Below are 26,607 nucleotides of genomic sequence, written 5' to 3' on the forward strand. Positions count from 1 at the left end.
CCAGAGGACCTGGGTTTAATTCCCAGGACCCACATTCTCCATGCATTATGAGTCATGAGTTACAGCGACTCATGACTGTAACTCCAGTCTCAGGGAATCTGGCACCCTCACACAGACACACATGAAGGAAAAACACCAATGTACACACAATAAAAAAAAAACTTTAAAAAAAATTAGTCCAACATATGAGCTTTGAAGGGATAGAGCTGAGCCCCTGACTGACACCATGGTCTTACTCCCAGCCACACTGTCAGTGTGCTCACATTAAAATGAACAATGAGGCAAATTTACTTCTGAAATAGTCAATTCCAATTTGTTTCCTAGTGCTGGGAATTTGTTGTTTATTCCTTAATTTTTAAATTGACCCGAGTGTGGTATGTGTGTCTTTAATCCCAGCACTTGAAAGGCAGAGGCAGGTGGATCTCTATTCAAGGCCAGCCAGCTCTATATAGCGAGCTCAAGGGCAGCCAAGGGTATAATAGTGAAACCTTGTCTCAAAAAAACAAAAATAAATTTTTTTACGTTTATTTTTTTTTATGGTGCTTGGTATTGGACCCAGGACCTTGTGCACACCAGGCACGTGTTTCATTGTAGCCTGTGCCCTCTCTTCTTACTGTCTGGACAGGAGTGTGTGTCCTCTCTTCTTACTGTCTGGACAGGAGTGTGTGTCCCCTCTCTTATTGTTAGGACAGGAGTGTGTGTCCTCTCTTCTTACTGTCTGGACAGGAGTGTGTGTCCCCCTCTCTTCTTACTGTCTGGACAGGAGTGTGTGTCCTCTCTTCTTATTGTTAGGACAGGAGTGTGTGTCCCCTCTCTTCTTACTGTCTGGACAGGAGTGTGTGTCCTCTCTTCTTATTGTTAGGACAGGAGTGTGTGTCCTCTCTTCTTATTGTTGGGACAGGAGTGTGTGTCCCCTCTCTTATTGTTAGGACAGGAGTGTGTGTCCCCTCTCTTCTTACTGTCTGGACAGGAGTGTGTCTCACCAATCACCCAGGCTGGCTTTGAGCACACTCTTTAAGCAGACCGTGAATTTTCTGTTTCAGTCTGTCAAATAGCTGGGATTCCAAATCTGTTTAGAGTCAACAAGAGATTGAAAAGTATTTTGTAGTGATAGTTCATTTGTATTTTAATAAATAAAGCTTGCATGAAGTTCAGAGAGTAAAATAACCACACTGTTCAGTCATACAGGCCAGGCAGTGGTGACATACACTTATAATCCCAGTAGCCACTATTGGCCATAGAAATCGGGCGGTAGTAGTGCACACCTTTAATCCCAGCACTAGAGAAGAATATAAATTGGAAAGAGACAGCTCTCAGACACAGTCTTATTCTGAGACTCCTAGAGACAGGATCACCATTTTGGACTGAGATAGAGGTAAGAGCTGGTGACTGGCTGTTTTGTTTTCTGACTTCAGGTTGAACCTCAATTTCTGTCTCTGGGTTTTTACTGATTGTGCTACACATTTATTGGTATCAAGAACCAGTGGAAGGCAGAACAAAGCCCAAGGAAGGCCCTGTGGCTAGCAGGCACTTTTAAGGAACTATTTATTTTATTTCTTATGTGTATGAGTGTTTGCGACATGTATATATGCACATTGTGTGTGTACCTGACACCCACAGATTCAGAAGAAGTTGATTCTCCTGTAACTGGACTTAAGGATGGCTGTGAATCACCATGTTGGTGCTGAGAACTGAACCTGGAGTCCCCTGCAACTCCAACAAGCGCTCTTCTCTATCTGCTGAGCCATCTCTCCATTAAAACACTTAGACAGGTGTTTTATGAGAGCGCCAAATCCTAACCGCTAGTCAACCACGACAGGTGTTTTAAACCAGACTCATTTGACTGGAATAAACTCAGTGAGAACCTACCTGAGATGCTCAGAGAACCCAGGTATCTGGCAACTGTTAAACATGACAAGTTTTTTTTTTTTTTCTAGAATATAACCAGAATTTTCTATGTTAAGCTCAACCCTATCACCTACCTCCAGGCTTGAGCTGGTCAGGTCAGTTGTGTCCAGAGCCAGGTTCTTTTGTCTTGAAACTTAAAGAGACTCAACAATTTTTTGTGTCTCAGTCTGGGAGTGGGGAAGTCAGAGGCAAAAGAGCTGCCCTACTCCTCCGCTCGGGAATCCTAAGCCTAGGAAAAGGATTGTGGAAGGTGGTGTGGAAGGCCACAGAAGTCAAAGGTGGACTCTGGTGGGGTTACAGAGTATTGTGTATGACGTGGGCACAACCAGGAACGAAAGCTCAGGAACCAGTTCCTCAGCAGTGGGAATCCAGTTTCTGTTTGGGCCTCTATGGGAAGAGTTCTAGCAGCTGTCGAGCTGAGCAGCAGAGGAAAGCACTTTCAGGGGAGAGCCTTAGAGAGGGCCTATTGGAAGAGCACGTGGTCTCAGTCGGAGCCTCAGTTTCCCTTCCTTCACAGTAAGGTGGTTTGATTAGGCATTGCAAAGATCCTTCCAACTCTGAGATTTAAGCAAAGACTGGAAGATTCTGGGGGGCAGGGAGAAGAAATACTCTTTGTAGCAAATCAAATGATGGACTATGTGTCTCTGTGAACCAAACCAGGCACAGCGAACGCTCCATCTTCATTCCAGAGTTGGGGGCGGGAAGGGTGTTTGCTGTGTTGTCGCTTCACTTGACAACTTTTCCACAGGGCTCCTTCAGACACACCATGGGGAACTGTTTCCCTGAAGGACCCCACCCTCTACAGAGAGAGGCTAGGAAAGATAGGGTGAGCAGCTGGGGGTCAGTGTGTTTGTGTGATGCCAGCAACCAGGTGAAAACAGAAAAAGCAGCTCACTATCTGCTTAGCTTCAAATAGGAGAATAAAGGGATGCAATTTTGTTTCTTTCATCTGAAGTTCGTGGATAATGAGATACAGGATCAGCCTTATGAGCAATGCCTTTCAAACCTCTGGGAAAGCTCTGCTTCCCCTCCCCAATTATCCTGCCCCTGAAATGCCATAAGCTCCACCATTAGAGCACATGGTGAGGTACAGCTCTCTGCAGATCACAGCTTCAGAACCCAACCACACCACCGCACCTCCGGGAGAGTTTATCACACAGGGATAGAGCTGGAGAAGCCGTGCTGGGGGAGTCCTGGGGTAGGAGTGGGGGTGGGGAGGCTGAAGATCAATCATTAGTTTCACCAGCTGACCCTTTGTGGGGAAGCTGAGCTCAGAGGAGGAAGCAAGAATTCAGGGGCTCCCCTAGAAAACAGATGCCTGCAATTATGGGTGTATTCTATGTCTGAGGAAGGGGTGGGTTCAGAGTGGTTACAGTGGTGATCAGGCTGAAAAAGGATAGGGCTGTAGTAAAACTGAATTCAGGGAAGCAAAGCGTAGATAGATGGGCCAAGGACACCACCAGAGAGGCCAGTGTAGAAATGCCTCCAGGTGCCAGGTGGTGGTGCATGCCTTTAATTCAGCACTTAGGAGGCAGAGGCAGGGCAATCTCTGAGTTTGGGGATGGCCTGGTATGCAGAGGAAGTTTCCAGGATGGCTAGGACTACAGAGAAAAACCATAACTCAAAAAACCGTGGGTTGGAGGCTGGGAGGGAAGCCCTTTGGACATAAGAAATCTATTGCATTCCCATGGTTATTGGCATTTTATGTAAGCCATAAAGCAAGATTTGTATAAAACACAGCAGTTAGAGAACATAAGCAGGGTTCAAGTCCTACTGTGTGACCTTGAGCAGGTGACTTGACCTTCTGAGGTTATATATCTTCATCAACGCAGCATAAGGAATCTAACATATAGCAATCTTTGTAAGTGGAAACTATTACAGTCATAAGAGTTGAGGGGGCTGCAGGAACACTTCTGTACTTTGGAACTAAATTGTAGAATAAATGACCATCATGGTCAGAATAAAGCAGAATTACTGATCAAGTAATGCATAGCCTTTTTCAATGGATAAGTCTAGGCTACTTGATTTTACCCTTTGAGATCTGGGAATAAATCTGTGCCTTTCCACGTAACCTGCAAACCTCTGAGTTGAGGCAGCATTAGCTTAACTCGCAGACAGGTGGCTACTATTTAAGGAAAATCATAAACTACTCTCTCAGATTTGTATAATGAAGAATATAGTATATGAGAAAATTACTTTCAGTTAAAAGTTTTTTATCTTGGCTTCTGCCATATGGGTGTGAAATCCCATCATTGCAGTCTTCTCCCGCCTCCTGGGCAATGACTTCGAGGACTTTCAGCCAAAAAAAAAAAAAAATGCCTAGGAGAATCTGTGTCAACACGTTAGTGAAGGTTTCCTAATCTGGCAATCTGGCTGTTAACCAGTGCAGAAGAGGAGGCTGGGACTCAGGACAAATTAAATTTGAGCACGACTGGGGCTATTAAAGGGCCAGAACACAGGTTTCTACTGTCCAGGAAGCATACAGTGGACAGCAGAAAGGCTTAGGGAGATGAAAAGGAAAAAAGACACCAAATGGGAATGGAACCCACCAAGAATGCCAGGTCTAGCCACTCCCTTGTGATCTAGGGGTGTGGATGGAGTCTGACTGATACAGACTCCCTTGTGATCTAGGGGTGTGGATGGAGTCTGACTGATACAGACTCCCTTGTGATCTAGGGGTGTGGATGGAGTCTGACTGATACAGACTCTACCTGGCTCTTGCACTTTCCAGCTGCCTTGGCTTCTTCCCAGGGCACGGTCGTGTTCTTGGGCTGTTGGCAGGGGCTGAGCCTGGAGACCAAGGATTCTCAGCAGCACCCAGGGGCTCAGTGACCAGGCTAGGCAGCATTGCTTCTGCTGAGGCTCTTACAACAGTAGCTACAGTCCCCACCTGGCTGGAGTCAGGGAAATGATCAGAGAGTGAGCTCTCATCACTGGGTCTCCAGGAGTTCCTTAACTGGTCTGAAATTCCAGTCAGAATCCATTACCCCAAAGCATGTGTCTGCATTGTAATTTCTGAAAAGATACAAATTTATATTCTATAATGCATTATTATGGGGGGGAATTGCTGAGACAGGGTCCCACTTTGTAGCCCATGCTGTCCTTAAAGTTTGGCAACACTCCTGTCTCAGCCTTCTGAGTGCTGAGATTACAAATATGAGCCACCATGCCTTGAAGACATTAATATTCTAAAAGTGTAACTGGGAGCTAAGGACAGGGCTGTGGTAGAGTACTTGTCCAGCACATATGAGAACCTGGGTTTGGTCCTCTGCATTGTGATGGGATAGCCACTTTTGGGGTTATGTACTCAGGGAAAATACTTATATCCCCAGCAAACAAGGACACACACACATGCATGCACACACGCACGCATACACTCCTCTTCCTCTTTCCCTCCTCCTGCTTTTTTCTCCCCTCTACTCTTTCCTTCCTCCCATTGCAAGAAGAGACCAATAATGCATGTAGGATCTGGCATGTCTGAGTCTGACCGGGAAACCCAAAAGGCACTGCGTGGAATTTTCTTCACAGGACTGACCTGGCTACAGCCCCATACCTGACCCCACATCTTTACATTGTAGGAGCACAAAGCCTTCTCCCTAGAAAGAGCAGCCAGAGGAGTAAGGAATTATTTCTTCTCCTGACCATTATTGCAATAACAGGGAAACAGTATTAATACAAAAACCACAGAAAAGTGGATCTCTCTGGTCTCTGGGCCTCAACCTCTCTCCTTCCCAGCCCTTCCTCCAGAATCCTGAGGATGGCTCCCACCCCAAATGGGAGAGAGGAAATGGGAGTAGGGGAGAGTGTGTTAGGCAGGTATAAAACACAAGAGGGAGTTCTGTTAGTGTTCTGCAAGGGCGACTTTGTGGATGGAAAGAGAAGGAACTGAAGGGTGGTAATTAGCTTATTATTGGTTCCCCTGGGTGTTGTGAGAATTCCTTAGGAGACACGTGTGAAAAAGCAGAGGGAAAACAGTAAATACATAGCTAATGATATGCTAAATAAATTATTATTGTTATTATTATGACTATTATTATAGCGATTGCAACTTGCCCCTGGCATTGGAGTTTCCACTAGAGATGGGAATTGGTTCCCCTATAGCTAGGCCTCTGTTGCTGCCAATATGCCCCCAGGCACTCCTCCACCTCAGGAATCAGTTGAGTAATTGGACCATATAGACCAGTCTTCAATTAACAGTTACTCTTCTGTTTCCACAGAAATTAGCAAGGTCTCTGCCCGGTGCCTGCTCTAGGAAAGAGAGAGGAAGAGGGCTCGTCAAGAATGACCGGCTATGCTCAGGGAAGGAAGGAACTGTTCGAGAGAGGGGGGTTACAGAAAGAAAAGGACTTTCACTGACTATGGAGTTTTGAATCTAGAAGCCAGAGCTATCCTGGCACCTGCCAAGGACACTATGCGCTAGCGCATTTTGCTAGTGAGAGAGACACATTCTTTTTGTCAGTTTGTTCTGAGATTCAGATACAGGCATGGCCACTCCAGCCCCGGTAAGGACCCAGAACTCTCCCTGTTCAACCACAGGCATCTGGCTTTCAGGCTGAGGTAACCCTTATTAGGGCCTTATCAGAACCTTGGGGTTCTAATGTTTCCAGTGAGTGTCCCACCCCCTCATCCTGGGAACCCAGACAAGCACAAAAATGTGGAACTTCTCTTTCCTCCCTCCCTGGATTCATTTACTGAAAGGTAGTCTTCTCTGGGGACTCTAGCAACCTAGGTGTGAGGGTGGGGTGGGGAGAGCCAGAGACTCAGGCTGTGATCTTTGAGAATGGAATCCAGGATCCATCCCAGACCCTCAGCCCTTCCTTTGACCACAGGGTAGGGCCTTCAAGGAGCTTGTAGAAGAAAACAGAACTCCCAGAGGGCCCACCCCCCAACACACACTCTGAACTTTGGTGGGAGAGGGGAAGGCTGGCCCATCCTGAAGATGATCCTTCACTAGATGGGCATATATTAAATCTTCTCATCCCTTCCCATTCACTGACTGTGACTCTCTCTACCTTACAGAACCAAAAAGGGGAAAAACAACAACCCTAAAAAATCAAACATATGAAACAATACAATTAGAAGACATTTCTGCATCAAAAGTGAGCTTTTTAATGTAAAAAAGTATTTATTTTTTAACCATTAATATTTTTAACCATACCCTTGATCTGCTCCATATCCTTGGAGCAGGGCTGAGGCATAAAGCAAGGCTTTTCCTTTAGCTGCCCGTCTTGTACTGATTTATCTTGTTGTAGTTGTATATTTCTTAATGGCTCAGTGGTGACTCCCCACTGAGGCCCTCAGGACAGGCAGTTCCATCCCAGCCCACGTCTTGCTTTATATTTATATTTCATGTCTCTAGGCATCTGGGGAGCCAGAAGAGTGAGGTTTAGGGGAAAGGAGCACTGGGGTGACAGAGCCTACACTTGTAACCCAATCCCCGATCCTGGACTTGGGCCTCTCTCTCAGAAGCTCCCCACTCCCCACCTAACCCCAGCCTCTGGCCTGGTGCTAGCCACTGGTGTCTGGTCGCTAGGCTAAGTCAGTATGGCCACAGTGGAGGTGCAGAGCAACCATGAGCTTTTGGGTGGGTTATTCTGTGTACCTCGGTGAGCGTGTATTGAACAAGAACTCTGCCAGTCACAGACAGTAGGCAAGCCTTGAACTGGTCCCCAGTCCTGTGGGCAGAGCTGTGCCAAGGTTGCTCAGCCCAGGAAGCTCCACGGTCTTCCTAGCACTGTAGAGATTTTTGGAGGCAAGACTGGCTGGTCCAATTTAGGTCAGGAAGACTATCCAAGAGGAATTAGTCTGCTGAAGCCGGGATAGGGGCGGGGGCTGTGGGGGCATTCTCCAGACCCTCAGAGCAGGCCCACACTGAAGTTCACCTATAGAACCATGGGGGGTCCTGGTCCCAGTCACACACCCTGAGCCCAGGAGACCCAAGAGAGAGTAAATTATCCTTCACTAGGTTTTCCTAGACCTAGGTTTTCGGGATCTGTTTCCAGAAATCGGGGTGAGGGACACCTCCCTTCTGACTCAGTACCTCCTCTCACTTCTCAAGGCCACTCTGAGACCCAAAAATTAGAGTTCAAAAGAATGGCTGTGAAGTAGAGGGGCAAGATGGTGTACAACAGAGGGTCTTCCTGCTCAGCTGGCTAAGGGAACCACTGGGTGGGGAGGGAGGATGTTCGCTACCCCTCCTGTAAGTCCTAGGCTACATCTGTCTATGGCAGTACCCTCACCAACCCGCTTTCACCTTCTGGTGGGTGTTAGATGTTTGCCTCTTTTCTCTCAGATTGCTTGAACCGAGGCCCATTCACCCTCCATTTCCTCTCTTCCTGGGCACTTCTAGGCTGTTGGTCCTTTTGTAACTCCAACCTCCCTCAGGAAAGAACTCTGCTAGCTAGGTTCCTAGCTTTCTAGTCAGCCCTCTGTAGTTATCTCAGTAAACAAGTATCTCCAGCCTCTACACATAAATATGCCTGTTCAGAGATAGACTGGCCTAAGTCCCAATGCACACACATCATGAGATAATTACGTCTTATATACATACACATATCTCTACAGAGTTATATTCAAAAATGTCTATAACTCTAGAGTCTAGACAGAGATAGCAGCATATACATAGAGAAGTATAATTACTTATGTCTATTTTATAACTATGTGATTATAAATAGATATGCCTATATATAGTGATAATAATATAGAAATATCCCCACAGCCACATATGACTCTAAGTGGATGCTCTAACTGCTCTGTATCACAATCAATAAGTATATATCTCCTGATACATAATTCTAACAATATACATTTATCTATATAGCTGCTCTGAGATATAAATCTGTCAGGATATCAAATGCTCATAAAGCTGGATGGCTATAAGAGGGTCATATATTTTCCCATATATAAATCTGCTTCTGTAACTGTTGTATATGAACAAATACAATGGAAATAATTATATTCTCCTCAAGCATAAATCTGTAAACACAACTACAGCACATTTAGGTATGACCAGAGGTAGAGGTATTTTGTAGACATCGCCTGTCAATAGAGCCACGGGTGCCTCCAAACAGAATCATATAGAGGAGATTGTAAACAAGCTCTCCACATGAGGATGGAATCGTAGAATTAGACAGAAACATGGCTCCAACTGTTCTTTTTTCTTCCTAAGACAGCACTGAAGAGCACCACACCACACAGGGCCGAGGACGACACACACAGAGGGTCAGAAGTCTCTGGGCTAAATTTAGGGAGCCAAGCAGGAGAGGGTGGGAGGCAGTGGCGGCCTCAACACAGCACAGAAGCCTCCTGGCAGGTGGCCGAGGCCTAAGAGAAAAAAAATGAAAAAGCAAAAAGCTGGCTTGAGTCCTTTAGCCATCTCTTGGGCCACATACCCTTTCATTAGGGAATCCCCAACCAGCCTGGGAGCTCACTGTGCTTAAGGATCGCCCAAGCTGAGGTTTGAGCAGTCGGCTCCATCCTTGCCTGGCCGCTTTCACTTCGCCAGCCAAACGCTGCCTGCGATTTGAGATGTGGGCCTTTCTTGGAACCCGCGCACAGCTCTGGCTTCGACCTGTTTTGTTTACTCTGTTCCATTGCTATTTTGCTATTTGCTGGGTTGGGTTGATTATCGCCGGATCCTCTACCCGGTGTTACTCAAATTCGAGGAAGCCAGGAAAGATTCTCCAGTCTTTGCATGTGGTACGGTGGTTCGTGGTTCGCACATCTTCCCAGCTCCTTTCAGACCAAACTGGTCACCCGCTGTTGAAAAGGAACCCAAACCTCTGGGCAGTCTTTGAGAAGTTCTCCTGCTCCCTGCTTGCAGCCTTTTCTCTTCTCTTTTTCGCTCTTTTAGAAAGTTGGCTAGTGTGTGTTGTTATATTTTTCCTTTTTGATCCTTTTTCCTCAGCACAGTTGTTTTTCGTTAGACCCGAAACTGTGGGGCGGCTTTGTTTCTCGCGAATTTCGCATCCCTTCACCCACTTCCCTCTAATCAATTAATTACTAAAACGATCAGAAAGCTGTACCTGGAGAGAACGAGGTAGACACAGCAGGAATCCAGACCAGGTCTTCCGCTTCCTTTATGGAAACCACTTGACTCCAAGTTCCACAAAGAAAAATTCAAGGCGCCTTAGCACTCTGTACTTTGTGAAAAGGCTACGAAGAGAACTTTCCAGGGAAGCTGTCTGAAGGATCTCCCTCCTCACGCACCCGCTCTCCCTAGTCCCCCCCCCCCCCCCCCCCCAGCCATAAATACTTTTTGTTTCCCTCTCGGCTGCTCTTCCCGTGCACCCCTGGGTCCCAACCGCCCCACGGACTCGGGCTAACGCCTCACCCATCTCTCCTCCTCCGACTGACCCCTCTTTAAAGCAGGAGCTCCTAAAAGCCACCAACCACCCACATGTTTGTGAAGGCCCCCTTTCTGCTTGCACAAAGCAAGCTGGGGGTGGAGGCAGAAATGAGTGGCCTCCAGATCTTCCTCCCTTTCCACAGCAAGATGACCCAGTCTGGAGAAAAGGGGTCCCAGCTCCAAACCTTTCAGAGCATTTCAAGAAACTAACTTCCTGACTTCCTTGTCTTTCCCTTTGAGGCTGTGGTGGTGACTCTTTCCTTCCCTTGCCCCCTCTTCTAACTATCCCCTTTGGGTACTTTATTGCTACCCTGCTGAAGGAGGACTGTTAAGGACTGTTTTTATTATGTTATTTATTGTTAGTATCATTGTTAGAAATTTGTTCACTGGGTTTAGGGGGCTGCCGCCTGGTCCAGAGAAAATCCTGCCTGTTTTACGTACCAGGGGTGGGGGCGGGCACACACACACACACACACACACACACACACACACACGAGTGCAGGCACACATACCTAGCAGTACACACACATATGACCAACCAACGCCTGCGACCTTAAAGGCCCTACATAACAATCCAAAGGAGTCAGATCTCCTCCTGCAGCCACGCACACAACACGCTGCCCCCACACACAACCTTCTGATGGAATACCTCCCCCACACTAATGCCCAATCCCACAGCGTGCAAAGCAAAGGAAAATACCTAAGAGTCCCTTCTCTCCCACAATCTGGAGGGGCGAGTCAGGCCCCGTCTCTTTCCCCAGTCCCTCTCGCCTTCTCTTTTTTTCTCCTTGTTTACAGCTTCAGAGAGCTCAAGGCCCATAAATCTTGAGGGGCCTTACAGAGCGCAGAGCACATTTGTATGCATCGTTAGGACTCACTAATACCTAAGCCCATTAAGGAGCGTGTATGCGCGTGGTTTCCGGTGTGTATTAACTTATAGTTAAATTCTAGAGGAAAGGGCATTGTGAATTAACATATACCAAATTTATCACGGATTTTTGTCATATTAGTCATCCAGGGCTTTGGGGGAGCAAAGCGCCTGAGTCGGGGTGTGCCCACCCTCCAAACTTTTGTGCAGCCAACCTGGAGGTCCTGCCCAGGCCTGGCGGTGGTTCTGGTCCCCAGGCCTACAGGCTGCACACCTGTGCCCCAGTGTCGGGGCCGAGGCGGGATCCCCGAGGCCTTGGAGGGCACAGAGAGGTGGGCCAGGGAGGCGGCTCAGCTCGTGATCGCCCAGCCGCAGGTTTCCGATTTCTGGAAGAGATTCGAAAAGCCAGGCGAGTCGCTGTACTTTAATTAAATCCTAGAGAGGACAGTGGAAGGTGAAGGGTGGTGGTGGCAAAAACCATCCGCAGAGGAGGTCCGGAGGCCGAGGAAAGAAAGAGAGTCTCGCCCCAGCGGAGCCTCCAGGGGCTGAACACTGCGTCCTTGTGCACTTTTCCTTCCCCTCCCCAGCTACTCCGCCCAGTCGGGCGGCTAATCGCTGCCCTCCTAAAAAATAAATGGATAACGAGTAAGAGGGAAAACGCAACGCAACAAGAAAATCTAATTGCATGGTGTGATTCAGCCAGGTGTTCCCAGTTCCAGTGACTCACACTGTCTTGGAACCCCAAGGATCTGGATAATTGGGCCGGCATAGACAGAGATGGAGGATGCCAGTTCTAGAGAGAGGATCGAGGAGTAGAAGGTCCATCTCTTGGGATCCAGTAGAAAACGCCAAAGCTAAATAAAACAAGCTAAATTACTGTGTCCGCGTGCAGCGGTTTGCCTGTTTAAATGCTGCAGAGCGGCGTGGAAAAAGGGAACGCAGCCGGGCCGGTCTCCCGAAGGGGTGCACTGCGGGCCTAGAGGCCCGAGGGGTGCGGGCCGGGCCCGGCCAGGCCGGGGGTGTTGGGGGGGGAGGGGAACGAGGCGGACCCTCCCCAGGCGCTGTGAACTTTAGCTGGGCCGCCGCCTGACAGCCCCAGAAAGCGTTAAAGGTGCAGCAGCCCGCGCCAGCCTCCGCAGCCGCCTTTGTACGCGTGATTTATGACTTCAATCTTGGTTCACCGAGAGTTCACACGGCTTTCGCTGCTGTTGAAGGTTAAAAGATGGTCTTCGCTTGACAAGTGGGACTATTGAAAATTCCTTCTTCTTCTTCTTCTTCTTTTTTTTTTAAAGCGAAAAGCTGAGGCTCGAGGCTCAGGATTGAAAAAAAATTTGAGGAGAGGGGAGGGGACAGGGGTTGCAGGTGGAGCGAAATCCAAACTGATAGGTCAAGGAAGTTTGTCCCCTGCATTTTGATTTTTTTTTTAAGCCAAGATTTGAGTGTGTGTTCGTAAAGGGAGTAGAGAGCCGTGATTAGGGGGTCTGGGAACGAGTTAAAAGATCTTATATTTAGAGGCCAAAGGCACAGACACAGGAGGGGCAATTTCGTGTTTCCTCAGTGAATTATTTAATAGCTTGGGTTACCAACCCCAAGCTATTTTCCTCCTGAGACCAAAGCGGGTCAGCTAACCGGAAGTAAGGACTGCTTGCTGCCCAGTGACGATGGTGGATGCCTGAGCGAAATGCTTACCTAGGAAGCTAGGTGTCAAGGGATCCTTTACTTCCAGACGTGGGCAAAGGAGTTTCTGGACCCCTTGTTCCAAATGACTTTATCTTTCTGTAGGTTTAGCCTGAGACACAGGTTTAATACAAATTCAGAGAAACGGAGGTTTCACTAGGGAGGTGGGAGGCCAGAGCATTGTGAGTTCAAGACCAGCTTAAGTTATAAAAGACCCTGTCTCAAAAGATAAAAATAATTTTTAATTCCCTAGTGTGGGAATTTGGGGTAGTGCTGCACACAGTGTTTCTGTGGCTGACAGGATTGGCACTGGACCCTGCTCCCCAGGTGTCTTATGTCTCAGGCTGGCCTAGAACTCCTTATGTTGCCAAGGATGATTTTGAGTTTCAAATCCTCTTGCATCCACCTCTTGAGTTCTGGGGACTGGGGACTGAATCCGGGGCTTCACAGATGCTGGACAAGCACTTCATCCCCAACCTTGGAAATCCCTTCTAATTGTAGATAGATCATTTTGATCTCAGATCCAGTCCCGGGGTGACCCAGTTCCTCTTCCTTCCAGCACTTTGGAGAGGGTGGCAGTGCTGCAGTGTCTGCTGTTAGATAGGAACCCAGTGTCTGCTGTTAGATAGGAACCCAGTGTCTGCTGTTAGATAGGAACCCAGTGTCTGCTGTTAGATAGGAACCCAGTGTCTGCTGTTAGATAGGAACCCAGTGTCTGCTGTTAGATAGGAACCCAGTGTCTGCTGTTAGATAGGAACCCAGTGTCTGCTGTTAGATAGGAACCCAGTGTCTGCTGTTAGATAGGAACCCAGTGTCTGCTGTTAGATAGGAACCCAGTGTCTGCTGTTAGATAGGAACCCAGTGTCTGCTGTTAGATAGGGACACAGTGTCTGCTGTTAGATAGGAACCCAGTGTCTGCTGTTAGATAGGAACCCAGTGTCTGCTGTTAGATAGGGACACAGTGTCTGCTGTTAGATAGGGACACAGTGTCTGCTGTTAGATAGGAACCCAGTGTCTGCTGTTAGATAGGAACCCAGTGTCTGCTGTTAGATAGGGACACAGTGTCTGCTGTTAGATAGGGACACAGTGTCTGCTGTTAGATAGGAACACAGTGTCTGCTGCCGGCCAGAGCACCTGGAGGTCGCTGCTCCTCCCTCCCTGGCCCCTTCCTTCTTTGAGGGAGAAAGTCCTCTGCTCTGAGGGCCTGGTGGCTCTTTGATATTCTTCAAAATTGGTTTAAATCAATCTATTATCTATCTATCATCTATCTATCTATCAATCATCTATCTATCATCTATCTATTATCTATCATCTATCTATCTATCTATCATCTATCTATCTATCTATCTATCTATCTATCTATCACCTATCTATCTACCTACCTATCTAGTGTGCCTGTGCATGTGTGTTTGTATGTCTGGGTATATGTGTGCGTGTGTGTATGTGTGCATCTGGAGGCAGGAGATCAATGAGAATGTGCAGGTCTCTCCTTCCACTACGCGGTTCTGAGGTCATCAGGCTCGGAGGCAAGTGCTCTTACCTTTTGAGCCATTTCACTGCCCCCTCCCCGCTTTGGGGTTATTTAAGACTTTTTTAAAATTAAGCCTGATAGCACACCCCAATCCCAGCTCTCGGGAAGCAGAAGCAGGAGGGCCAGGAGCTAAATATCTGCTGTATGCAAGCTGTCATTCACATTTTTGTTTACATTAAGTCTGCTGATATGGAAACTTGGAGGACAGCAGTAGAAAGTAGGGTTTTCTGTTGGTAGGACCAGCTCTGTCCAAGCTGGTACTTGGGGTAGAATCTAGGGCCTCACTTAGCCTTGCTGCTAATTCTGTAGATGTGCTCACAGGAGGTCAGAAACAGCCCCTCAAATCTAGATTCTGGGAACCAAGGCTTTCCACTACAAGAAGAAGGCTTCTCGCTTGCAATCCTTAGAAGAAGGGAGAGGAAGATGAGCCAGAAGGATAGACATTAGCTCCTCTTGTGAGGAACCCTATATATAATAACAGAGCAAGGAGAACAGAATAGAGAACCAAATGCCAGAAATTTAGAACTTAGGCTCTGAAGTCTCTATGAAGGATAGCCCTTGACCTCAGGAAGTACAGAAATTTAGAACTTAGGCTCTGAAGTCTCTATGAAGGATAGCCCTTTGACCTCAAGAAGCACAGAAAAGTAGAGCGGGGTTGTATTTAGAAGCACAGGAGTGGGTAGCCCTTAGGTGGAAGGGCCAAGAAAACTTATGAATCTCTTCCAGGTTCTGGTGGGGAAGCATAGAAGTGAACATAAAGGTCTTTGGCAATAATGGCTGCTCCGAGGTCCCCTTCTCACCACCTCCGACTCTTCAACCTGGGAAATAATTTCAGTGGCCTGGGCCTCTCTGCAAATCTGAAATAATTATGAATTATTAATTCATAATTAAGAGGGTTGATTGTGACCATGGCTCTCCGGGGGATCTCTTTATTTTTTTCTCCTGTGTGGGGCAGAGGCACCCTCTGTTAGCCCTTGCCCTCTGCAACAAGCAAACTAAGGCCTAGCTCCTCTTGAACTTGGCCGTTTGTGGAACGGCTGCCTCATTACTAAGGCAAGTCATGTCTCACCTCACCTAGTATCTGTGCTCAATACATCCCACCATGTTTGTTCACGAGATGTCACCATGCTCCTGAACAAAGCAGGGACTGGGGGTGAGACACTGACTGGAAGAGACCCTTGATGGAGCCCTGGGAGGGACTAGAAATGAAAGCTCGGTGCCAGACACCAGGTTCCAAGATATCTGGGATACAGGTGGGTGTTTTGCCTCCCCTACTTGAGGAAATTCTGTTCTCTCACATCCTCAAGGATCCATGATAAACACCTAGCCTTTTTCTTACCTTGCTTTCTCTGGGTTCACCCCAACCATGACTCCCAATGGCTGGAGAAAGGAGAGCCCAGAAACTGAAACTTGTACGATAGTTTTTATCTAAGTTCTTACCTTAGCTCGCCTTCACTAGCATGGAAGAGTTTTGTAAGCATTTCTCTCTTTTCTTCTCCTCTGGAAAGGTAGACAAGGAGAGTTGGGTGCTAACAGATAGACCTAGAGAAAGAGACAAGTGAGAAATAAGTAGGGCACACGCCTTTAGTCCCAGCACTCTGGAGGCAGAAGCAGACAGATGGATCTCTGTGAATTCAAGGCCAGCTTGGTCTACATAGGGAGTTCCAGGACAACCAGGACTATGTAGAGAGACCCTGTCTCAAAATGAAAATAATAAAAAACTAAATAAGTGAGAATTAAATCAACAGTGGCTCAAAACTGTTCCTCCATTCTTTATCCTGAGGTCATAACCAGGGGACCCTTCCATTGGGTTCCCCAACTCTTCCCTTCCACACAGAGTAGAGATTTCCCTATATGCCTGGGATCAGGCTGGCTCCAAAGCCTTTGCTCTAAGAACAAGATGTTTTCCAAAGGTCACTTAAGGACTTAGCCTTATATGTCTCTCAGGACCTGTCTGGTGAGTATCCCAGTCAGTCACTGTGTTCTGCCCATGAGGTGATTCCTGGAGTCACCCCAGCCTCCATCTCCAAACTCATCTACCCTTCCCCAGAGCTACCCCACAACTTTTGGTCATGCCACTCCCCCAAAGAGGTAGGTAGGAGGATGGTCCAGGTGGGTGCTTGGAGCTCCTTAGTTTATTTTAATGTACTATTTGATTCTCAAGAAAGAGACTTGGGGGGAAAGGGGAAGGAGCAACTGTGCCTGGTGTCCTCCCACTGCCCCTCCTCTGGATATCGGCTTTCCAGAGGAAACAGTACACTGTTGTTCCTGGACAACCATTCCCCACCATCTCTGTCCAAAGGGGTTGAGTTTCACCCTGCGTTCACCCCCATTAATCACCTCAGTGGCTAAACATCACCCAGCCCCCTCTAGCTCTTTCTCTTCGGCTTCCCTTAGTATTCATGGCAGGAAGGGCATTCCTCACTGCTGCCTGCCTCACAAAGACCCCTCCTCTGACCAAGGCCCTCCCCCTCTCTATCCACCAAGTCCATAAGGAGCCCCGGTCACTGCTTAGAGTGTTCTGATTATCAGCTCCACCTCTGGACCCCAGTGCCCAGCTTTCTCCACTGCTCCTGTTCTGTGCACACTCCTGCTCATCACATGCCCCTTCAGAGGGACCTCGTCCTGTCCCATGTCCCACCCACCACCATTTCCTCCTGTTACTCTATCTCCACCCCACTCCAACCCTTTCTATACCCCGTTTGCTTTTCTTTCCCACTCCTAATATATCCCCCAGGCCCTGCAAATGGAAGCTTTGAACCTCTTTCTCCCAGTTTTAAGAAACAAAAAGGCCGAGTGGCGAAAACAGTCGCTGGAAACACAAAGGCTAAACTGTAGGTTTCGGATTCAACTCCCAGAGCTGTTACTTGTTAATTGTACAACTGTAGACGAATTAGTTCACTTTTCTGAACCATCCCTAAAATGGGCATACCCATTGGCTTTAGAGAGTTGTTGTGCGTATTAAATTAGATTTTATTTGCATAGATCCAAGCATGTAGCAGGGCTTGATAAATGGTGGTTATTAATATCAGAAGCTTCTCAGGAAAAGAGGAGGTGCTGCTCTTCGGATTCCAATAAGAGTTAAGGAATTGCCTTTTGTAGCACCTGAGAGAATGGGCTAAAAATGACACAGTCTTGCGGGTAAGTAGGGCTTCTTAGCGGGAGTGAGTACCATGTTATTACTCGTCTATACAGGTACTCAACTTTGGCTGTATATTGGAACAGCTAGGGGAGTTTAAAAACAACAAAACCCTAGTGACTGGGCCCCATTTCCCGAAACTCTAGCTTGGTTGGCATAAAGGAGGATTGGTCCACCTGGGTAAAAGCTTTAAAAACCACTTCCCAGGAGATGCTAATGTTTGGCCAGAAGCTGAGGTGTGGCCTACGGAGGGCTACAGGAAGATGGAAGCATCTACCCTGGATTCTGCCTACAGTGCTACAGTGAGGACTCAGTCACTTAGGATTAGCTATTCTTGAGATTCCAAAATTTCAGAGACTCTCACCCTTTCATTTCTTATACTTCTTAGGGTCTAGACAGAGACCACTCCAAGAAGAGACAGAGGAATGAGCAAATTAACCTCTTATGTCCCTTACTCATCAGAAGAAGTAGGTGGTCTCCAGACCTCCAGAGACAGAGGCCTCTGGACCACCTTCGGGAGCAGGGAACTACACAGTTGTGCAGTAAATGGAGTTTCTACCTGGTTGCTACAATAACAGGTCCAACAATTAAGATACACATTTCCAGGATCTTTTCCTGTATTTCCAAAAAGATAAATCACTCCCTGGAACAGAATCTGCATATTGTGATTAACAGATAAATATTTCATACCTGGCTCAAACTTGAGCACTGAGAAACCAGAGCGTGTGTAGGGTGGGACTTGCAGAGGAGTCCCTGCTTTGGCCTTGGGGGAGGTGACTCTCTTCTTTGTAGCTTTATTTATTTTTCTCCTTGTCCTGATAGGAAAACATTGCTCACCTGGAGAAAATCAGGTCACAGGTGGTGGATGCTGTGATTTGGGCTTGTTGGCTTCAGACCTGACCTCACCAGGAGAGGCCAGTCCCTAGTGACCTCGGGGGCACTGGGAGTGACCTGGGGGGGCACTGGAAGCAGCAGCTTTGGAATTCAAGAAGCCCCTTGTTTGAACATAAGTTCTCTTCTGTCATTCATGAGCACAGTGGCTTTAGGCCATTTACTTCATTCACCTGAAACTTAGTTTCTTCATCCATTAAACAGGCACAGTCGTTTTTAGATTGTAGAGCCATGTGTGCCCCACAGGCTCCATACTTGATACCTCATTATCAGTGTTCGCAGTTCATAATTAGTGATACTGCACCGCACCTTTCCTGTGCCCATCCCCCATCAGAGGTGAATGTCTTATCTCGCCTCATCAACAACCCTGTGCAGATGTGCAGAGACTGTCTATTCTCTCTGGTTATTACCAGTGTTTGGCACACGAGGGAACTGGGGCGTGTAGAAGGTGTGTGTCTTGCCCAGGGTCATATGATGTAGTGGTCAGGAACAGAGATTTACAATCTAACTGTGTGGTTTCAAATACAGGCTCTGTCAGTGAGTTAACAGCTCTGTAATTTACCCAAAGAAGCCTCAGTTTCTTTTTTTTAATTTTTAATATTTATTTATTATGTATATAATATTCTGTCTGCGTGTATGCCTGCAGGCCAGAAGAGGGCACCAGACCCCATTACAGATGGTTGTGAGCCACCATGTGGTTGCTGGGAATTGAACTCAGGACCTTTGGAAGAACAGGCAATGCTCTTAACCTCTGAGCCATCTCTCCAGCCCAGAAGCCTCAGTTTCTTAATCTCTAAATTGGGGATGCGAGTGGTACCTACTTGGAAGATATAAGTGAGAATGAAATAAGGAACCCACACAGAGTGCTTAGCTCAGTCCTGGTAGACAGAAAGGGCCCAATAAATACGTTTTGGGGTCACCATTAGCACCACCTCAGGCCATGCTAAGGTCACCATCACACACACACACACACACACACACACACACACACACACACACACGAGCGCGCGCGCGTGCGCGCGCGCATGCGGCCATGGTGTCGCTTTTCTTTGGCATTTGGGACATGAGTGTGTGAATTTTCCAGAAGCCACAGAGCTACTCTTTTATTATATCCACCGCCACACACTCATGACTGGAGGGGGGAGGACACTAAGCAGATTAGGGCTCCATTTGGGGAATTAAATCAAAACTAAAGACTAACTCAATTTGGTTCTGAGGAGAGAGAGGGAAAGGTTAAAAGGGAGTGGACGGGCATCTGGTGTTCTCTTCAAAGTGTAATTGGTTTGGATCCCCCAGTCTCTGCAGTCCCCCCCTAGGGGGCTCCCGTGGGGTGGAGGAATGGCTGGGGCTAGGGATAGATCCTCCTTCAGTGTTCCTCCTCCACTTAGCACTGGATTCTGGGGACTTCAGTGCTGGGTTCAGAGGAGGGCCTAGAAAGTGGGGAATCCTGAGAGACAGAGAGCGCTCCTGAGCGAGGCTGCTCTTTGGCGGTGTTGAAGCCCTGCTGATGCTGCCTTCTTTTGTTTGCCGTGCCTGTTTAGCCTGAAGTATGATAGGCTAGACCTGCATGTATAGAAACACTTCTGTGTAAACAGCCACTCCGCCCCATACATTAGCTCAGAATATTCTGAGGACTGTAAAATAAAAATAAAAATCAGTTATCCTTCAGGGAGAGTGGTGATTTCGCTCAGCATTTTCTCCTGTGTTCTCAACGTTCTCCACTCGAGCTGAAAATGATCATTATTTCTCATTGTGTAAAAGAGGAAACTGAGGCTCCGGGAGATTGAGCAGTTTGTTAAGAATTACAGATTCAGTGTGGATTCAAGAAAAATTCAAAATAGAGATCAGTGTCTTGGGGAGAGAGGACAACGAGAGACTGAACTGACCTAACCTGAAAGCACCAGGCCTTCTTAAACCCAGAGTTCTAAGAGCACCTAGGAGCCAAGAGGAGGGGCGAGGGAGGGACTTCTGGGCTGGCCAAACAGCAGGGCCTCAGGCAAGAGCGTCGCCAGCCAGTCCTCATTCTGTGATTACTGTCAGGGGACCATCCATCAGCGCAGCCCAGGATGCTCGGGCCAGACTGTCCGCCGCCCGCCAGGGTCTCTCCAGATCGCATTAGCTCTGCCCAGGGCACAGTGCGGCACGGGTTAGGAGTGGGTTGCACTGGGCAGGGGTGAGCCTCCCAGTTCCCAGTCTCCACATCCTGGATCCCAGAGTGCAGAAGAAGCGCAGGAGAGACGGGAGATCGTGCAGAACATAGAGGACTCCAGAAGGAAACCCACAGGAACAGAGGGAGGCAGAGAGGCTGAAGGGCAACCGGAGGAGCACTGAGAAATAGCCTAACCAGCACGGAGAAGCACTCCCGTAACCCTGGCACTTGGGAGGCTGAGGCAGGAGAATAAGAAGTTGAAAGTCAATCTGAGTCAGATTGTCAGAGTCAGCGAACGAACTCTTAACAGTCACAGATATCCCTTATTTTAGAGATGAAGAATCAGGCCCAGAGAAGGGAATTCCAAACCTACAGATCCACTCCAGCGACTGGCTGGCCTAGCAGATTCCTTCAAGCCCTGTGTTTTGAGCATCTGCTTTGGGCTGGGCCCAGGGACTCTAGAGATAATATAGGATCAGTTCCTGCCTCCAGAAGTGGCTGCTTCTGAGAGTTGCAATGCAGTCATTGACTGAGGCTGCAGGCCCCATTGTTTGTAATCACTTTTTTGTGCAGCTTTGAAAATGCCCTATAGTCCCCACATAATCACACTGCTCAGCGTAAGACCCTTTCCTTTCCATCCAACCCACTGAGATTTTCTTAGCCATATACATGACGTGTTATTTTCCATCTTCTGAGTAAGTGTAATACCTGCTTGTAAATGTCTGCCCACATCCATCCATTCTTTCGAATATTTGTTTGATGCCTAAAGGTACCAAAACCTAGAGTTTCCATTGCCACCCAGGGAAGGACTTATTCCCTTCAGTGAGACTCTCCACACAGCTCTGTGTGATCCGTTATGCCAGCCAGGCAGGGGGATTCAGATCCTTGGTCCCTGTCCATGTGGATGACCTGGCATCTCTCTGGCTTTCTCCCCAGTCTCTACTGTTTCTGCAATATGACGGAGTCTCCAAATTCTTTACAGTTCGTAGATGGTTTTATCTTTCCTCCTGGAAGTAGTGTCTGAGCAGTTCCCTGTCGCCTCCACAACCACTCCGTGATGGTCAGAAGAGCCCGCTTCTGTCTAAACTGTATCCTTCCTCCACCATGACCCCTCTTTACTACCTTCTCTTAGGATCTTGTCATGAGGAACAGCCACAATTTCTACAATGCGTGTCCACCCTCGTGGTAACCTGGAGGTAATCAGGCAGGTAGGGACCAGCCTGCCAGCTGAAAATCTGAAACCCTCTACCTTTTCTGAAATTAGTGTTTCTGAGGTACAATGTGAGTTTCCAACCCAGTATCTTAGTCTATGCATCAGTTCCCAGAAGGTCTGGGTTGGGCTTAGCGAATCAGCAGAACTGGAACAAGAGCAGACTTCATTCCCGTTTCCCAGGAAGACCTACTGACAGGCTTTGGCCTGTGGATACTCCCACAGTCCCAGACAGAAGACTCAGCTCATAATTCCAGTGTGATTCCTTCTTGTAGGCCATTTGTGACACTCTTGACACTCTACCCAGAGACCTTGGCAATGACTCTGTCTCTGGATGAACTTTACATACATTGTCTGTAGTGCTCCCAGTGCCAGGCTCAGTGCCTGGCACAGAATACATGCTTGTACAAGTGGATGAATAGAGAACACCAGAGGAGAGACCAGCATCCTCAATGAGAGGCAAGAAACAGAGACACAGAAAGGTTAACCAATTTACTCAAGGTCGCATGTCTTGCCTGGAGCCAAGCCAAGTTTCTGTGGCGAGGCAGTTTGGTGGCCGAGGGTGCTGGGATGGAGGGAGGCAAGGACAGCAGGAAGAAACTATCAGACACTAAAAGCCATTCAAGGCAGGTTAATCTAAGAAGATACGCGATTCTGCAAGTAACACAAGCAAGTCAATGGACTGACAGAGCCTCAGAAGAGCAGAGAGAGCTGACACTAACTCAAATATCCAGTGTCCAGACCTTTGCTAACTTTAGAGGCTGTGTGACATCCACCATCCATATCCTCTCTGGGAATCTGGAAAATGGAGGTACTGGGTAAGGTGCACACTGACAGAAAGTGCTGCGTCATCATCTTCAACTTCACCTCTTTTATTGTTTTTCTTAGTGTTCTTATCTGGGGCAGTGTTCTTACCCCAAATCCTTGGTTGAATCCTGAAGGCATCGTAAAGTTGTAGTGAGCTCTGGTGTTTGAGTAGAGGTGGCAGGGGCACTATTGAACTAAAAATTCTCCAAATTGCTTCCCCACCTTTAGAAGGGCAGAAAAGAGAATAAGGTTCGTGCCTCAAGGGTCCAGATTCCTTAGTAGGATATATGCTTGACAGCCAGGCTTCCCACATTCAGCTGCACCAACATTCTTCCACAGAGCAGCCCAACACTGTGTTACCTGGCTGAGATATACACTTGGCCAAGTCCTGCCGGGCAGAGCCAGGCCCCAAGATTCCGTTCACTACTGTCACATGGTCAGCAGGGAATGTTTAACTTCAGATCTTGTCTTCAGGTGTAACCCAGGGCCTTTTCTTATGTCCTTGGATAGAAGAGCACGGTGGATGGTCATCTCGGGAGACCCATTGTCCTCATTCTCTCACATACTTGATCCTCCTCCAGTAGACTGCCCGGTTCCACCTCTATCCTTTACACACACACACACACACACGCACACACACACATATTCCTGACTTGGAAGAGCAATGCCAGCCTTGTTTTCTCTCTGCTTCCCAAACCCCACTTCAAGACTGATGATTCCCAGTTTCAAATCCTTATTCTTTCCCTAGGCAACCCTTCATATTTTTGTGGGTTTTTTTGTTTTTCTATTTTTTTAATTGATTTTTATTGAGCTCTACATTTTTCTCTGCTCCCCTCCCTGCCTCTCCTCTCCCCTTCAACCCTCTCTCAAGGTCCCCATGTTACCAATTTACTCAGGAGATCTTGTCTTTTTCTACTTCCCAAGTAGATTAGATCTATATATGTCTCTCTTAGTGTCCTCATTGTTGTCTAGGTTCCCTGGGGTTGTGATTTGTGGGCTGGTTTTCTTTTCTTTATGTTTAAAAATCACTTATGAGTGAGTACATGTGATAATTGTCTTTCTGTGTCTGGGTTATTTCACTCAAAATAATGATTTCTAGCTCCATCCATTTGCCTGCAAAATTCAAGATGTCATTATTATTTTCTGCTGTGTAGTACTCCATTGTGTAAATGTACCACATTTTCCTTATCCATTCTTTGATCGAGGGGCATTTAGGTTGTTTCCAGGTTCTGGCTATGACAAACAAAGCTGCTATGAACATAGTTGAGCACATGTCCTTGTGGCACGATTGAGCATCCTTTGGATACATACCCAAAAGTGGTATTGCTGGGTCTTTAAGAAATTTGTTTCCTAATTTTCTCAGAAATCACCACATTGACATTCAAAAGGGTTGTACCAGCTTGTATTCCCACCAGCAATGCAGGAGTGTTCCCTTTTTCCCTCATCCTCTCCAGCATAAGTTGTCATCAGTGTTTTTGATCTTGGCCATTCTTACAGGTGTTAGATGGAATCTCAGAGTTGTTTTGATTTGCATTTCTCTGATGACTAAGGGTGTTGAACATTTCTTTAAGTGTCTTTCAGCCATTTTAGATTCCTCTGTTGAGAGTTCTCTGTTTAGGTCTGCCCCCCATTTTTTTAATGGGATTATTTGGTTTTTGGATGACCAATTTCTTGAGTTCTTTGTATATTTTGGAGACCAGACCTCTTTCTGATGTGGGGTTAGTGAAGATCTTTTCCCATTCTGTAGGCTGTTGTTTTGTCTTGTTGACCCTGTCCTTTGCTTTACAGAAGCTTTTCAGTTTCAGGAGGTCCCATTTATTAATTGTTTCTCTCAGTGTCTGTGCTGCTGGGATTATATTTAGGAAGTGGTTCCCTGTGTCGATGTGTTGCGGTGTACTTCCCACTTTCTCTTCTATAAAGTTCAGTGTGGCTGGCTTTATGTTGAGGTCTTTGATCCACTTGGACTTGAGTTTTGTGCATGGTCATAGATATGGGTCTATTTTCATTCTTCTACATGTTGATATCCAGTTATGCCAGCACCATTTGTTAAATATTCTTTCTTTGTTCCATTTGATATTTTTTTGCTTCTCTGTCAAAATTCAGGTGATCAAAGAAGTTTGGATTAATATCCGGATCTTCTATTCAGTTACATTGGTCCTCCTATCTCTTCTTATGCCAATACCAGGCTGTTTTCAGTACTGTGGCTCTGTAGTAGAGTTTGAAGTTAGGGAGTGTGATGCCTCCAGAAGTTCTTTTATTGTACAAGAGTTTTTTGGCTATCCTGGATTTTTTTTCCCTTTTCAATATGAAGTTGAGTACCATTCTTTTGAGGTCTGTGAAGAATTTTGCTGGGCTTTTGATGGGCGTTGTATTGAATCCATAGATTGCTTTTGGTAAGATTGATTTTTACTATGTTAACTCTAGGGCATGGGACATCTTTCCACTTTCTTGCATCTTCTTCAATTTCTTTCTTCAAAGATTTAAAGTTCTCGTTATACAAGTCTTCCACTTGTTTGGTTAGAGTTACTCCAAGATATTTTATGCTATTTGTGGCTATTGTGAAGGGTGATGTTTCTCTGATTTCTTTCTCAGCCCATTTATCATCTGTGTACAGGAGGGCTACTGATTTTTTTTAGTTAATCTTGTATCCTGCTACATTAATGAAATTGTTTATGAGTTGTAGAAGTTCCTTGGTAGAATTTTTGGGGTCACTTATGTAAACTATCGTATCATCAACAAATAGAGTTTGACTTCTTTTCCAAGTTGTATCCCTTGATCTTCTTTTGTTATCTTATTGCTCTAGCTAGGACCTCAAGAATTATATTGAATAGATATGGAGAAAGTGGACAACCTTGTCTTGTTGCTGATTTCAGTGGGATCTCTGTGAGTTTCTCTCCATTTAGTTTGATGTTGGCTGTTGGCTTGTTGTATATTGCCTTTATTATATTTAGGTATGTTTCTTGCATCCCTGCTCTCTCCAAGACCTTTATCCTGAAGGGATGTTGTATTTTGTGACAAGCTTTTTTGGCATCTAGTGAGATGATCATGTGGTTTTTATTATTCATTTGTTTATATGGTGGATTACGTTGACAGATTTTTGTATGTTGAACCATCCCTGCCTCTCTGGGATAAAGCAAACTCATATTTTTGTTTTGCTTTGAGATGATTTTCTGGAGCTGAGGTTGGCCTCGATCTCCTGATCCTCCTGCCTCCACTTCCAGAGTGCTGTCTGATGTTGCAGGCTTGCTCCATCATGCCCAGTTTATCCAGTCTGGGGGACTGAACCTAAGCACCTCATGAGTGTTGGGCAACTGAACTACACCCTCAGGCCTCTTTTGTATTACCATCCCACAGTTACTTTAGTTATCAAGATGAAATTTAAACCTGAAGCCAGATCCCTGCCAGACCTGAGGAGGATCCAACCTGTTCCTTAAGGTGTTTCTCTATTTTGGTGGAGCTCCAATGCAGCTGTTGGTACACGTTTCATTGATAGTCAGATCCTCACAGATGACCTCAAAGGAAAGAGATAGGTACAAGTTGACCCTGGACCCAGGAAGGTTTTCTCTGCCTTCCATCCCAACCCCTTGCCCTAGTAACTTCATTCCTTGTATTTTCTCATTGAACAGCTGTCAAGCACTAGTCCAGGGTCTTAAATTGTATTGGTGACAGAGAGACTCTTGTCTGTGTGATGTTCACATGCTGGCTTGGAGAGACAGTAACAGGAAGACACTTGTTGACTACACAGAATTGGCAGGATGGCTCGGTGAATAAAGGTGCCTGCTGCCAAGTCTGACGACCTGAGCTTGATCCCCAGTACCCACTTAGTGAGAAGAGGGAGTGGACTCCTGAAGATGTCCTCTGCCCTCCACACATGTACCATGGCAGACACACCACACACACACACACACACACACACACACACAAATGTATTGCCAGGCATGGTGGCACATACCTTCAATCCCAGCACTTGGGAGACAGAGGCAGGTGTATCTCTGAGTTTGAAGCCATCCTGGTCTATAGAGTGAGTTTCAAGACAATATCCCCCCCCCAAAAAAATTTTTTCTTCATACAATATATTGT

The sequence above is a fragment of the Microtus oregoni genome, unplaced genomic scaffold (assembly GCF_018167655.1).
Source record: "Microtus oregoni isolate MIOR12 unplaced genomic scaffold, Mior012 000019F_ref0000042, whole genome shotgun sequence".
Taxonomy (NCBI): domain Eukaryota; kingdom Metazoa; phylum Chordata; class Mammalia; order Rodentia; family Cricetidae; genus Microtus; species Microtus oregoni.